At 39.6% G+C, this 16,571-nt stretch overlaps 1 protein-coding gene across 2 annotated transcripts in view; it reads left to right on the forward strand.

The window, feature by feature from the left end:
- Positions 1–14,473: 14,473 nt before the first annotated feature.
- ASCC3 (activating signal cointegrator 1 complex subunit 3) overlaps positions 14,474–16,571 on the forward strand; it is a 323,391-nt gene continuing 321,293 nt past the window's right edge. For both annotated transcript variants that reach the window (XM_046674951.1, XM_046674950.1), the window contains exon 1: positions 14,474–14,770. The gene's annotated coding sequence lies outside the window, so the exon portion shown is untranslated. The remainder of the gene's footprint in view (positions 14,771–16,571) is intronic.

The raw sequence follows: 16,571 nt of genomic DNA on the forward strand, positions 1-16,571 counted from the left end.
CTAAAAAGAGGCATGTAGCAGGTTAGATAATGACCTCCAAAAAAGACATGTCCACATCCTAATGCCCAGAACGTGTGAGTATCACCTTCTATGGGAAAGAGCACATATTACCTTAGAAGTGAAAAAGATGTGATTAAGATTTTGAGAGGAGGAGTTTATCCGGATTATCTGAGTGGGCCTAAATGCAATCACACGCATTCTTATAGAGGCAGAGAGAGTTTTGAGACCTAAGAGGAGGAGGCAATGTGACCACAGAGATTGGAGTCCCAAGCCAAGGAACTCCTGGAGCCACCAGGAGGTGGGAGAGCGGGGAACAGATTCTCCCTTACAGCCATTGGAGGTAGCATGGGCCAGGCTGACACCTTGATTTCAGACTTTTGGCCTCCAGAACCGTAAGGGAATAAATGTTTGGTTTTTTCAGTCATCCAGTGTGTGGTAATTTGCTGGCAGCCAAGGGAGTGTTAACTCCTTAACCCAGGGGCCGGCCTGGTGACCAAGTGGTTAAGTTCACGTGCTCCGCTTCAGCGGCCCAGGGTTTTGCCAGTTCGGATCCTGGGCACGGACATAGCACCATTCATCAGGCCATGCTGGGGCAGCGTCCCACATGCCACAACTAAAAGGACCCGCAACTAAAATATACAACTATGTACCGGGGGGATTTGGGGAGAAAGAAAAAACAAACAACTCTTAACCCAATTTGCAAATGTAGGGACAGCTTTTGGGAGCCAAAGGAAACTTAAAAGGGGGGAAAGATCCCTGTAATATATTACTATATGTAAAATATTAATATTTTTAAAAAAGGACACCAGACATGAAACAGCGTAATTTTTTCTGGGGACTCTAAACTATAGCTGTGGGGAAAGGAAGAGATGTAATCAGAGATCATAACAGATCTGAGAATGGGATTCTTTCTGTCATAATTTCTACTGAAGCACCAACAGATGACAGGGTGCCAAGTGAGGATGAGAGACATTCTTCCCTCCATATGCAGGTTGACAAAAGAAATATAGTCAAGAAACTGTTACATGATTCTTGGAGCCTTCAACTTGTTAAAAAAACAAAAACTGAACTGAGTAAATTTTAAAGATCTTATTGGCTTTATTTAGTGATTCGTAAATTGGGCAGCATCCTATCTAGCAGACAAAAAGGAGCTCTGAGGAGCTGTACAAAATGAAAGGCTCTTATAGGCAGAGGGGAGAGGGACCAGGAAGTTATACCAGCATAAAGTGGATTGGATGTGACAAGGTCACCTTCCTTTAGGGGACAGCAGGGGTCTATCAGGCAGATTACCTAATTAGTGCTGACCAGGTAATTTCAGTTTGATCGATTTAGGATTTCATTCCTGGGAGAGGCAGAAACTGTAATTAAATCAGGTATTAAGTCTTGATTTGGTTACGTGGGGCTTAGCATAAGTGTCTCCATTTGGGGCCTATTGTCTTTTTTTTTTAACAATTCAGATCAAGGATATAAAAAGTGTCAGGCAAAGTAAAGGAAATGCTTCTTTGGACAGCTGCCTCTGTGTTGTGAGTACCTGTCTTATTAGAAAAAAGGCACAGGTGAGTAATACCTTCTAGCCTCAAGTCTAGTGAGGATGAGGATCAAGGCTGCCCCTGGGAGAGAAGCCCAAGGCTTCCTGGCCTACATACTGATCTATGTCATCCTCTGGGAAGTGTAGGACGTCCTGACCTGATTCAACCTGATTTGTATCCAAAATTATACACCCACCTCATAACCAGACCCCACCTCCATCAATACCATTTTAATGACTTTTTTACATGATCTTTCCTTTGTCTTGTGAAGAAATAATTCACATGCCTATGCTTTATAAACTGAGCCCTACCCTCAACCCATTGCAGCTCTTCCCTGCCCATGGGTCCTGTCCCCATGCTTGCAGCTCTTCACTGCCCATGCGGCCTGTCCCATGCTACTCCATGCTATTCTCTGAATAAAAGAGCACTACCACCAGACCTTGAGAGTCCAAGAACTCTTTCTTTCGACTCCTCAGCTCACTGAGCAGGCATCAGTGAGGGATACTGCCGGGGGACCACAAGAGAGCTTTGGAATGTATTTTCTGCAGTTGGAAAATGTAAAAAACTAGTGTTGTACTGATGCCCAAAAAAGCTTCAGTGGACTGTAGACTGAGGTGGACTCTCCCTCCACCCCAGAAAATTTAGAGACTAAGAGGATGATTGACAGCTTGGTGGTGGAACCAGGGGAGTGCTTTTGCTTTAGAACTGGACTTCCACCCTAAAACTTTTCAGGGAAAGGGATGTAAGCCAGAGAGAAGTGAGCTAGAGTGGGTCATCTTGTGTTCTGTCCAATTAAGCCATGTGGAAGAGTAAGAAATTCCCCTCCAAAAGAAAATGTAGATGCCCAGCAGGCTTCCCTGGGCCTGAGGAGGGACACATGCATCAGCCAGGGAATTGCAGGAGTTGGGAAGGTCGAGCTGGGAGCCTTCAAAGAGTCCTCAAAAATGTCCCCCAAGAGAAAGAGTCTGCTTTAATCGTTTACCAGAACCTGCGAGGGGCCCCTACCTTTAGACCCAGAGAAGGAAACCACCAGAATTTTCAACCAAGTAAGAAATTTCCTATATCTCCCGACCTCCTTTCATTCTCCTATCTCCTAAGGGATGTGTGTACCCTTGGAAATGACAGCGATAAGTAGAGTGGGAGGATGTTGTGATATGGAGAAAGGAGAAAGAAGGGCCACCCAACTTCTTCAGGTCAGGCTTTCAGCTCTAAGCTGGCTTAAGCTAGTAGAAGGGAAAAGAATTAATACTAAACTCAATTATGAATTTTCATTATTACCTAGTACCGAAGAGTCTAGTACTAAATAGTCTAATTACTGAATTGCAGTAGTGTTTGTGACCTAAAATGACGATGGAAAGTTATATTATTTTAAAAGTCAACCGTAACAATAAAGTCACAGATCCCACCAGAGTCTTCATCCAGAAACAGGCAATCACCCTAACAAAATTTAAAGAAATTGTGAGAGAAAAAAGTTTCATTTTAGTATGTCAAAAGCTATGCTTGCTCAGTATACAGATTAAATTAAAATTCTGGTAAATATTGCTCTTTAAAATGCTATCCTTTGAGCTTGCAACCTCTAGCAATTTGAGGTGGTTCATTTAGATTAGAAGATAGCTGAAGAGAAAAAGACAGAATTCTGGGACTGACGTCAATTGTGGATAGTCATAACCCGCACTTGTGTCTGCAGAAGGTGATCTCAACACACAAGCTTGCTATTGCTATGCAGTTGTCTACTTCTAGAGCCTCAAACTATGAGAGAATATTATACTATTTCCGCTTTTATGAAAGGAAATACTATAGTTAGTGCTACACACATAATAAAAAGTTGTTGCTTAATCTTGTTTTGCTTATATTTGTATTTATGATTTCTTACTTTGTCTTTGTGAAAGGTTAGAAGGAGAAATTCTCCCACAGAGCACATATGTCAGCATTTATTTTGTAAAAATTCACTTTGGTGGTTGCTAAATAACCAGATCTGTTAAGAGTTGTGTAAATCTGAGACTTTATGTTCAGGCTAGGACAATTTTTCTCTTTGTCCACTAATTGTGCCCAGATTTTAAAATGAGGTGTTGGTGAAAACAATCTCACATTTTGAAGGAACAGCTTATTTTTAAGCAACCTTGAATATATATTTTAAGTGCTTTTATTTTACTTATTTTTTACTTATATATTTATGTACAGTATTTATATTTTAAGTACTTAATATTTTCAGTATTTTAAATACTAATATACTAAAATTAATTATCTATCCCTATTTTTCTTTCTCCTGCATAACAGCAAAATAAACGCCAACTGACAGGCTATAGCCAAAATGAGCCCCTTCTCCTGGTCTAGGAAATATTAGGATCCTAGACAATAAACCATTTAGTAAGGAAGAGAATAAGGTAACCCTTAACTAGTTTGTCATCAGTCCCCAGGTTGACTTTCTTTACGAAATTCCACATCTTGCCAAAAGATGGGGCTCTTGTATCCAGCATAGAAACTGAAAGTGATAGCGATGAGGATATTTTTTTAGATACGGAGAAACTATGTCCATTACAACTGGGAAAGGCCTTTTGATAGCAAGAAAGTTCAGCTTTGGAGGGTTGGCCAAGCGGCCTTTGGACATTCTCTTTCAACCAGATGGTCAACCTCTTAGAGACTCAATTTCCTTACCTGTGAAATCTAGATAAAATCACTTACTGTTAAACGTGAGAGTAATAAACCCTCTTAGTGTTCCAGGAAGAGTACTTAGCATAATGCCTAGCAAACAGCAGGTGGGTGTGTGGTGAATGTTAGTTCCATAAAAGCCAGCACAGTGTTTATCCTGTCTGCTCACTCATACTAGGTGCTCAATATGTATCAACTGAGTGAATAGATGAACGAACTTCCAAACCAACCTACAGACTTAGCTAAATATAGCTTTCAGTCTGAGCATCTTGAGCCATGACATCAGAATATGTCTGACTGGAACTTGCTCTTCCTGACCAGAGACTCTATGATAGTTACCTGACCGACCTGCGATTTGATTGACTTCAACTGCCCTTCATCTCGCCTGAGCTGCTAAGGTGGCATTTTAGTCTCCAGCCTGTTTCATCAACTTAAGTCCTGTATCTCTACTACATCTAAACGTGAACAAAAAAATTGCAACTCATATCTAAACTAGGAAGAAAGCTAAATGTATCAAAAAGTAATTAAAAATTATTTTAAATAGAAACTTTAATTGTAAGTGGCTCCTTAACCTTTAAATCTTTTAATTTTAAACTATAATGATATTAGTTCCTCAGTGATTACTCCTTAATGCATTTATGTAAAGACAGAATGTTCAAAATATAGGGACATTTTTTGACAACTTCACCGTTCTTTACAGAGGTCTGGGGAATTTGCGCTCTTTCTAGGGGAGTTTTGTACACTTACTCAATCCCCAAACCTCAAAATCACTGAAAGGTTGCTACCCAGCCTTATTTTTCGTTCATGGTCAGTTCTAGCATTATAGTCTACTGGGAAACTCTCAATTTTATTTTGTAGCTGTGTCCAACTTTAAAAACAAAATGCCTCACAGGTCAGTAATGTTGGTAGAATCCATATATATATATATATATACATATATACATATATATATAGGACAATTAGAGGAAAAAGAAAATGTTAGTAATCTTACTCCAATCTTAATCCTCTCATCAAATATGATGAGATGTTTCATAATTATTCAGAATTTTCAAAAATACAAACTCATAAAATTTATTGTTGAGAAACAATTTTTTTTGAAGAAACAATTTAATTGCAGGATTTAGAAACAACAAATTTTCCAGTTAGAGAAGTAGTAATTTAGAGGGTAGCTAGTAAAGAATTTGAGCTTGCCCAAAGAGAAGGCCTGGCCTTTGCCCTCAACCTTGTAGGATATGCTGTTTGTTTGAGAGCTTTGGGTCATACTGGGTAGCCAAATGTGATTTAGCATAGGGACTGGACATACCCATATAGTCTTAGTTTGGGGACTGGTGAGACCAAAAGACCAACAAGCGATTTAGGGTGGGGGCTTTGGGTCACATGGTGTCAGTGGACCTAGAAACTGAGATTAACCAATCAATCATGCCTACATGATGAAGCCCCCCCCCCCAAAAAACTCTGGACACCAAACTCAGGTGAGTGGTAGTACTGATTGGCAGTCCTCTGTCCATATGTCATACATCGATGCTGGAACAGTAATATGTCATGACCCCCTGGCTGGAAGACAACTGAAATTGTATTCAAAACTGTCCTGGACTCTGCTTTATGTATTTCTTCCTTTGGCTAATCTTAATCTGTATCCTTTCCCTTTAATAAAGCATAACTATGTGTGTAACAGCTTTCAGTGAGTTCCTTGAGTCTTTCTAGCAAATTATTGAAACTGAGGTAGTGTGGGGAATTCCCCCACAAACTTGTAGTCAGTGTCAGAAGTGAGGATGGTTTTTTGTAGGACTGTGCCTCTAACTTCATAGTCCACCTAAACTTCTCATAAGGGATTTCTATGTTTGTTCCAGTAAAAAAGCCACAGCAAGCAACTTGACTATCATTTTTGAAGTACCAAGTTGTACTATAATGGTACAGGATGAAGGTTATGCTGACCTTGCCTACTCTGAAGGTAAACACAACCTGTCTTTGAAGTTTAAAGATCAATGACACCTGTAATGTATATTACTATATAGTAAATATCTTTTATGGAGGTTTCCCACAAGAAAAGACTTTTAAAATAGAGGGTGGAAAGCATCTCTTTCAAGTATCAAACAGCGTCACAAATTAAGGCCAGGGTGGCAACATCGTGAAAAAATGTTGAGTGACACACTATGCGATTTCATTTATATGAATTTCAAACCAGGAATACTAATGTATGTTGATAGAGGTCAGAATTGTGGTTGGGGTAGGGTAGGGGGATTTGAGTGTGACTGAGAAGATCATAAGGGAGTATTATGGAGAGCTGGAAATGTTCTGTATCTTGATTTGGGTGGTAGTCACATGAGGTAGCACATAGCACTATACGCTTGAGATTTGTACACTTTGGTACACCTCAATTAAAAAAAAAAGGACTATTCCTCAACAAAAAAGCTAAGTCCTTAGTCACATAAAGAACATTGAGTATAAAAGGAAAACCATATTTATTTAATAAATATTTGGTGGCTACTATGTGTCAGGCATTCTGCTAGTACTTGTGGATACAGTACAGATCAAAAACCAGAAATGAAACTTGTTTATAGACTATTCAGCCAGCAATTTGTAGCCTTTAGGTTGTCACCATCAACAACCTGAATTTTTTGGGCTTTTTGGTGAGGAAGATTGACGCTGAGGTAACATCTGTGCCAATCTTCCTCTATTTTGTATGTGGGACACTGCCACAGCATGGCTTAATGAGTGGTGTATAGCTCTGCACCTGGGATCTGAACCTGTGAACCCCAGGCTGCCGAAGTGGAGCATGTGAACTTAACCACTACACCACTGGGCCAGCCCAACAACCTGGGCTTTAAAATTCAACATGACTTTATTCCCTGAAATCAACCCTACAAATAAACCTTTCATGATTTTGCATGTGGAAGGTTTTATAAAGAAATTCTACTTATTCTTAGAGGCCCAGTTTAATTTTCACTTTTTCTGCAAGGTTTTTAATCTCCTGCAGCCAACAGTGGCCTGTCTTTACTTCGGACTCCTTGTCTATTCATGAAGTTTCACACAACTCTCTAACAGTCTTGTGTTAAATTTATCTCCTACCAAAACTGTAAGTTCCTTAAGAATAGAGATCATGTTTTTCTTTGAAAAGTCCAAATTCTTAGCAAAGTGTAGCTTATGTGATACATGCTTAACTACTTGTGGGCAGAATGAATGAAAAGTTAACTTTGACTATATTAAACATGCTTACGAATAGTTTAAACTTCAGGAAAAATTAATCCTTAAATAATTACTATCTGGCATTTTATTTTGCCATTTTTTACTAGCTTACTTTTTATATGCTTGAAAGACATAAAAGTTATTTTTGACATTCCATTCTGTTCCCTCTGGCTCAGTTCTGATAAGAAATAAAGAGAAGCTATCCTTATCTGTTTAATACCAGAATGTTTCCTTTAATTGAGAAGGAAAAGAATTCTGGGTGAAACATTTTCTCTAAATATTTCTTTATCTCTCATGGTTACAGAACTCTGATTTTTTTTTTAACTGAGCGTATAGTTGCCTAAAATAAAAACTACATTTCCCAGCTTCCCTTGCAACTGAGTGTGGCCATGTGACTGAAAGGGATAGGTACACTTTCAGCTCCTGTTCCCAAAGTAATGTGCTTTTGTTCCTCCTCTTCCTTTAGACCACTACTTGGATACGGTCATGGTTGTGAGTCATCTTGGACTATTAAGTGAAGACAACACTCTAGAAAAGGCAGAGTAAAGAGAAGATGCCTAGGTCCCTGGATGACTAAATTGAGAAAGCAACTACACCATTTCAGGATTACCCATCTAGCCAGTGATGTGAGAGGAAAACTCTATTGTTTAAACTATTGTTATTCTGGGTCTCACTGTACACAGCTTAACCAGTTCCCTAACTTATCCATTGGGGCAATCATAGCGTGGCAACAGTTAGCAAGGGAAGATTCTTCCTTTCCACAGAATGCTTTAAGGAATAAATATGTTTTAACCCCAAACTTTGGGTGGGTGATTTGCTTGTATAAGAAAGTCAAATCTAGCTTTTGATATCAGAAAGCTAGTTTAAAAGGATTAGTTTTGATGCTAACTATCCCTAATCTTCTTTTCCCCAAGTCCCATTCATACACATAAACATATATTCATATGCAAACTCATACTCATTATGGGATCTCAACCGGTATTTGGCAACTGGCAACCAATTGAATATCAAGGTAAATTAGCCAATGAAAATTGTGTGACTAGTATTGACTTGAGTGGTGTTACATTTTAAAACCTAACCTATGCCTGCATCTTTGAACTTGGCTTTTGTCTGCATTTTGTAATATTTCATAAAAATTTAACGTATGTTATTATCTTATAGGAAATAGTTTAAAATATTAGCCATTGAACAATTCATAATTTCAAGGCTGCCAAAAGACACAAACCTTTCATATTGTATATTCCACTTAGAAATTTTTATAGCTATATGTTCCTCAATATCTTAAACTTTTCCTGTATTTTCAAGCATCCTCTACTTCTTCCATCCTGTCTCACAGGAAATGTCCCTCTGCCAAGGTCAAGAATAACTTCCTTCAAGGTCTTGAGTGCATCCTTGTCTGCCTTCACCTCATTATTTCCTTATTTAACTCATCTCTTTCTTATGGGTTCTTTTCCTCTATCAATATCTCGTTTTCTGGGTTTTTTCCTTTTTCTCCTATTTCTATTTCTACAAAAGTCTTTCTGTGGATCCTGATATTTCTTCCATGTATTGCTCTGCTTTTTTATGTATTTATTAGACAAAAATGATCATCTGTGCTTTCATTTTCTCACTTCACATTTACTCTCTTATGTTTGCTATCTGATTCCATCTCTATCAGGTTACTAATGTCATTTCCAATTCATCAATCACCTAAATCTCCAAAGACATTTACTCAGTCTCCACTCTCCTTGACATTAAGCAGGAATTAACTTTGTTAATGACTTAAAAAAAATAATTGTATATATCATTGCTTATCTCTTACCTTTTTAGCCACTCTTTCTCCTTGGCTAGCTCCCTTTCTTCCTCTTAGTCCTAGGTGTAGCGGATATGTATTGTTTTGACCCTTTTCCTGATAATATTTTTTCTGAATTTTCTTTAAGGAACTACCTCTTTCCACATTTTATCCTTGCACTATTTGATTTACTACAACTTCGTTTTTTTTCAAATCCCCTGTCTTACCATCTACTGTGAACTCCCCCATTTTCTCCCATAAGGCCTAACTTCTTGAACCTGTGTTCTTCTTGCTCTGTCTACACTGCTTCCTCTCTAGAACTGCTGCGCAGTCCTCTCCCAGGAATTTTTCTGTGCCTTTCTCTAGGATTGGTACACCTTTTCCAGAATTTCATGTTTTTCTCTTAGTTCTCACTCTTATTTTGCTGGAGTATATGGTCCAGTAACTTACTAAAAGATAACATGGGAGGAAAATGTTCTGCATCCTTGCTGGTCTGAAAATCTATTTAGTTTGCTCTTGTAGTTAATTGGTGACTTGAATGAGTATAGAATTCTAAACTAAAAAATATCTACTATTAAAAACTTTGAAAATATTCTGTCATTGTCTTCTGGTATCCCATGCTGCTCATAGATCTGGTTTTTTTTTTTTTTTTTGAGGAAGATTAGCCCTGTGCTAACATCTGCCACCAATCCTCCTCTTTTTTGCTGAGGAAGACTGGCCCTGAACTAATATTCGTGCCCATCTTCCTCTACTTTATATGTGGGATGCCTACCACAGCACGGCTTGACAAGCAGTGCATAGGTCTGCACCCGGGATCTGAACCAGCGAACCCTGGGCTGCTGAAGCAGAACGCCACCAATTTTGCTGCACCACCAGGCTGCCTCTGATAGGTCTGATTTTTATTCATTTGTTGATAATATGTATTTTATGTTTAGAAACTTTGGGGATTTATTATTTTTATTCACTATTATTCTTCCTAGTTTTTATTCTTTGTATTATATGATAATGTCTCCAAGTATGAGTCTTTTTTCTGGTACCCTATAGTCTACCCAGTGTAAAGACTTATTTTCTTCTACATTCTTAAAAAACCTTTTATAATTAAATTTTTTTTCTCACTTTTAAGAAAAATCTCTTTCTCTGCTACTAGTTGAATGTTAGTCTGTTGGATTGTTTCTCCATGACTCTTATCTTTTCTCTTACTTTTTGTATGCTATGTCCTAGATTTCTTTGATTTTATCTCCAGTAATTCCATTGAATTTTTAATGTAAGTAATCATGTTTCTAGTGTCTAGGAACTCTATTTTATTCTATGTTTGCTACTTTTTCAGAGCACCTCGTGTGTATCTTACAGATATAATATATTATGAATACTGGAGTTTATAAGTTGGACTGCTTTTTAAAACTATTCTCTTCTATTTCATACATTATATCTGCTTCCTTTAGACACAGTTCTTCTGTTTTTCTTTGCCTCTCTATTTCATAATGGTGATTTTCCTGATTTGCCTGTTGAGTCTTCATTGTATGTTTATATATATATGCACATACATATAAAGAACTGATCGTTGATGTGATTTTCCTTGGCTTTTAGGAAGTAGGCTTCTCCAGTTCTCTCTCCTATGTAGGAATTGTGAATAAGTTGCTGGCTTGGGTAGGGCAGGTCCAGGAATGCCAAATATCACTTTAGGATGAGTAGGCAAGTAGCTGACTCTCTGGATGCTGGTCCTGAATACCAGAATGAGAATGGTTTGGAAGCTTTCACTTCCTTTCTACTACATATGCAATTAATTTAGAGAAGACTATGTGGGTCTTTTTGGGTTTCTGTTTTTGTCTGGTGGCAGATGTCTTTGCCTGCTCTCAGTGTGTATGGATGAGAGGAGGAAATGTGTGTGGTGATTGATTCAATTGTACCATATTTAGAGTGTTATCCCCATTTTTCAGCCCATATACTCCTGCTCTCTGTCATGCCCCCAACCAACTCCTCTGTAGCTTCTTCACTACAGTTTTTTCAGGTAATGGTTTTGGATGTTTTTACTAGTCCAACCACTACTACTAGCTTTGTTTTCCAGGAAATTGCTGAAATTTCATTTACTTTTCTCCCTTCCTCCACCTACCATTCTCCCTCCCACCTAAGCACATGCAGCTCTTTTATTTATTACTTGGTTTTTCTATTTCTACATTTTTATTTCAGTTGTGTCTAGGAAAGAATAGTAGGCAAATTATATGCCAAGTCTTGAACAGTAACCCAAGAATAACTCTCTATATTTTATAAGCATATATTTTACCATTAGGGTAAAACATATTGCAGAATCCTCCCTAGCTGACTGTCACTTGGCCACATGACCACTTCTACAACATTCTTACACAAAGGGAAATAGAATTACTTCCAGGGTAATGGGAGGAGCTTGCATTTCTTTAGTTGTTTGGTACCCTAACAAATTCATTTTATTAATTAAGGAAGAGGAGAAAAATGGCGGTTGGGCAGGCAACCAATAGTGTCTGTCATAGTAATGATCTAAATTTTTTTCCTTCTCAATTTCACTTACTAAAAAAGTAAGGGAAGCTTATTTTATAATTGAGTCTTTCATTAATTAGCATCCCCCAGAGGTTAAGCTCCAGGTAAGGAACTGCTCTGGGGTCTAGTAAAGATGGACTTTTAAGACACAATGTTTCAGGCTGATGTAGGAAAGAACAAGAGGGGACAATAGACTGAAAATAGGTAAAACCAAAAAGGCCTAGAAACTGAGGCTGTGGGACACTGGTGAGCTGAGCAGACCTAGTGGACATACACACTGAAAGAGATACAAAGAGACTGATGGGCTGGAAATGCATCTGGAGCTTATCAACCCATCCGGACAACCCATGAGGTGACAAGGCCAAGAATGAAAGGCTAATATGCTAAGAGTGATGTAGCATAGAGATCAAAAGAGCCAAAAACATGGATGACTTTGTTGAGTCACTGAAAATATGTTGGGAAAACTTACTTCTTGAGATTTTGTTTTTGAGACAACTTTGAGATAATTAACGCATTCTTAGACAAATGATCTAGTTATATAAACACGAATAATTTTACACATACGGTTTCATATTGTATATATATTGTTTTGCAAACTATTTGCTCAACTGTACATCTTGATATATTCCCATGTCAGGCAATACAGGGAGCCAGCATGGTGATGTAGTGGTTAAGTTCCTGCACTCTGCTTTGCAGCCTGGCGTTTTGCAGGATCAGATGCTGGGTGTGGACCTACACACCACTCATCAAGCCATGCTGTGGTGGCATCCCACATACAAAATAGAGGAAGATCAGCACAGATGTCAGCTTAGGGATAATCTTCCTCAAGTAAAAAGGGGAAGATTGGCAACAGATGTTAGCTCAGGGCCAGTATTCCTCAACATAAACAAAACAAAACGAAAAAGCAATACCGATTCATGTCATACCTTTTTAATGCCTATAAAGTATTCCACTTTAGGGATATGCTATAATTTATTTAAATCAATCTCCTATTGAACATTTTTGGTATAATAGTTTTAAGTACAATGATTTTTAATTGGTTGCCCAACCACCCATTAATTTCAATCCACCCTACTCAATATTGCCAAGATACTCTTACAATCTCATTTTGTAATTGCCAAATCCTGATTGCCTACAGTACTAAATTCCTTAAATTCAAAATTGAGTTTCCTTACAGACTAGTTCCTATCTAATTTTAAATTTATTGTCACTATTTTCCAATAAGAACATTCCATTATAGACAAACAGGTTACTCGTTATCATAGAATGCATCTGCAGTCTTGTTTCCTTATCTTTGCTCATGGCATACTTTCTGGACAGCCTTCCTTCTCTTCATTAGGAATCTTGTCTTTAGATTGCCTTTCCATTAACATTTTGGAAACTCCCTCAGGGACAACAAAGAGGACAAAGATAGTTTTTAGAGTTCAATGAAGTAGATTTCCTTCTGGGCCAGGTTTATCTAATAGAAATAAGATGCAAGCCACCTATGTAATTTAAAATTTTCTAATAGCCACATTACAAAAGTAAAAATAAACAGTGATAATTTTAATATATTGACCAACATATACCAAATATTATTTCAACATGTAGTCAATATAAGAATAAAGATACTTTAGTCTTTTTTTTTGTACTAAGTCTTCAAAATCTGATGTGTATTTCACACTGACTGAATGTCTTAATTTGGACTAGCCACATTCCAAGTGTAAATAGACACATTTGGCTAGTGGCTACCCTACTGGACAGGGCAGTTCTAGGCAGGTTATTTTCAATTTCCTTCTTCTCCCTTAAGCCCCTGGAACTGTGATGAGAACAATCTGTCATGTGAATCCCCAGCACTTACTGTTAGTACCTCTCATTATCATAAGGCCTCCTTGCATTATTTACCTTTTGATGCATTTGTCTTGTCTCATAAGCTAACCTGTAAATTCTTTTAAGGCTGGGACCATGGACTCTTCGAATCTCAGGGTTGGAAATAACTTTAACAAAACCATCAACTAATTCTTCTCTTGATGCATGGCTCCCCTGCACCTAGTCTCCATTAGTAAGCCTTAGAATTTACTTAAAGACAAATCCAGTGGTCCAGACATCCATGCATCCTAAGGCAGACAACTTCTCTGGCTAGTGCAAGAAGGCGATCTCTTTTTAGGATCTGAGATCTGTTTCTCTCAACACTGCATATCTTGAGACCACATGAAACCAATCTATGTCACATGATGAGTCTTTACATATTTGGAGACAGTCCCACTAGCTTTCTCTCTTCTATGAGAATCCTTCCAAGTTCAATCAGTACTTCTTCATTTGTCATGCTTTTGACTTTTCTTCATCATTTTGCCATTCTCTGAAATAATTCCAACTTCTTTGAGGTCTTCTTAAAGTGCTCAGTCTAGAACCGAACACAGTACTGCAGATGTGGTTTGGCCAGTGGAGCATATGACTGGATCACTGTTTGCTACGTCTCTGTAAAACACAGTTCTACTAGGCTTCAAGACACATACGCACCGCTCCTCTCTCCTTTACCTTTAATAGGAATTACTTCCTCCCCGTCTTCACCTTATGGAGGAGGGCGGGGACGAGATGCAGTCCACTCAAGTAACTGCAGGGAAAGACCCCTAGATAGTGAGCTGGAGGCGGCACCCCCGGCCAGGTTGGGGCGTCCATCGATCACGGAGTCCCGGGAGCACGTGCACCTGCACCTGCGCCCGTTCGACCGCGCGCCCTCGCCGCGGGGCTGGTCCTTCTCCGAGCTCCGCGGGCAGGAGGCGGGGCGGCGGCGCGCGCACGCGAGGGGGCGGGGCCTCAGGGAGCCGACGTGCCGACGTTGGCGCCGCGGCGGCCGGTGACGTGTCATCAGCGCCTGATCTGCCCCCTCCCTCCTCGCCGGCTCTGTGGGTCTGTCTGGCGGTCGGGCGGTCTCTGGGCGCCGTGCCTGGGACTAGTAGTGACCCCAGCAAGCGCTGGCGTGGGGCGCGGACGAGGGCGCGCGGCGCAGCTGTCCGCTGGCATCCTCAGCCCTGCCCTCCGCTCCCGACCCAGCGTGGGAAGTGAAAATAAAAGCGAAAGGGAGGGAGGCGCTGAGGCAGGAGCCGACGGAGTGTGATGGGGAGCTCGTGAGCCGGGCCGAGAGGTGAGGAGGTGGAGGTGGGAAGAGGCGAAGGGGCGCCGGGCCCGGGGAGACTGGCGGGAGGCGGGACCTGCCGGGCGGGTGACATGACTGGGCTCGTCCCTAGGGCGATTCTTGTTCGGCCCCGGAGGCAAGCCCGGAGCTGTCATCCCTCTTCGGGCCTGAGGACTTACCCAGTCTCCGACAGTCTCGACCCATTCCTGGAATTTGTCGGTGGGGGTAGGGATCAGAAATGAACTCGAGGCACAACTTGCCCAGGGTTAGGCCACAACGTGATGACAGATGGGATGCTTTTCTTTCCTGTGTGTGGGTAATTTGTTTTCGTTAGTTTTGTTCCCATTACAAAGCTGTGGTAACTTTTTCGTTTTTTTCACCTAGCTTTTGGGAGAGAAGTCTGCTTCATTGTATTTTTTATTCCCACACTGAAAAGTGGATAGACTGGATAGGGAGTTGACCATGGTGATTTGTGGGTGAATTTAGCAATCGAGGAGTCTAGAATGTCATTTTGAAATAAGTAAATGTGTGTGTACGCGCCTCAGGGAGGTGTGGGTACATGGGCGGTTGTTTTAAATAGACTTATAAATTAGCCTATTCATCCAATGCAGTGTGTTCATGTATTTTGCTATCTTTTGGTTTAAAAGAAGCATAATTTTAGCAGTAGCTAAAAGTTTGATATGAATGGTATCACGTGTGCGTCTCAAACTAGTAATCATATTTTCTGTCTTTCTGTTTCTAAGTAAGGTTAGATTGAATAGCTGATATCTCTGTCACCAGATTTCATGTTTCATAGATTGAAATCATTTTCTGAATTTCAAAGTGTTTTCAGAAGTTGAGAATTCAGCTTTTGATTCTCCTTGGATTATGCGCCTGGTCATAAATCTTTTATTTTAATAATGGTTATAATAATAGTTTTGCATGGGAAAAATGCTCCTTAGAGATGCCAGTTAAGTGTAGGCTAAATAATCTTATTTGAGTGAATTAATTTTTCGTGACTTCGCCTTCTTGATCCCTGCTGAACAGTTTTCTTTTGTCATTCATTCATTCATGTCTTCAAATGTGCCGGGCACCCTGCTAAGTCTAGGAAATTAAGAGAGACACAGTGCCTGTGCTTATGACACTTTCTATAGTTCAGCATCCTTTTAATAGAGATTCTTGACCAGAGTTCCTCTTCATGCGGTAGATCTCTAAGTTGATCAAAGCAAGGCTTTTTGGAAGAATAAGTTATTGTCAATGTTTATACGTAACTGGCATTGAAAGAGCAGATTATTTTCCTTGAACAGCATGACTTAATTTTGCCTTTGATCAAAAAGATAGTATACATGCCAGCGTATTGAAAAGATAGTATACATGCCAGCGTATTGCCAGTTAAGAAGAGTGAATTTTTCTTTCTGCAAAGTTGGCTGAAATATAAAGTTCACAATTGGAAATCAGTTTCTGCCTGAAAAAAAGACTGTGTTTCTAGTTTTTACATTGGTCTGATTGATCTGTGTGTTAATAACTTGTAATTCATAAGAATTCTATGCACAAAGCATGTTCATCAGGAACATGTCTGGTACTTATTGAGTGAAGTAAATTTATTGCCCCATTGCATTTCCCCTGGGGAGATAGTTAGCTAAGACCTTTCAGTACAAAATATGTCTTCTTTTTTCTTGGTGAGGAAGATTTGTGCTAACATCTGTGCCATCTTCCTCTATTTTGTATATGGGTTGGGCTGCCTCCACAGCATGGCTGATGGGTGGAGTAGGTCCATGCCCAGGATCCAAACCTGCAAACCCAGGCTGCTGAAGTGGAGCATGCTGAACTT

This window comes from Equus quagga, chromosome 11, assembly GCF_021613505.1.
Source record: "Equus quagga isolate Etosha38 chromosome 11, UCLA_HA_Equagga_1.0, whole genome shotgun sequence".
Classification (NCBI taxonomy): Eukaryota; Metazoa; Chordata; class Mammalia; order Perissodactyla; family Equidae; genus Equus; species Equus quagga.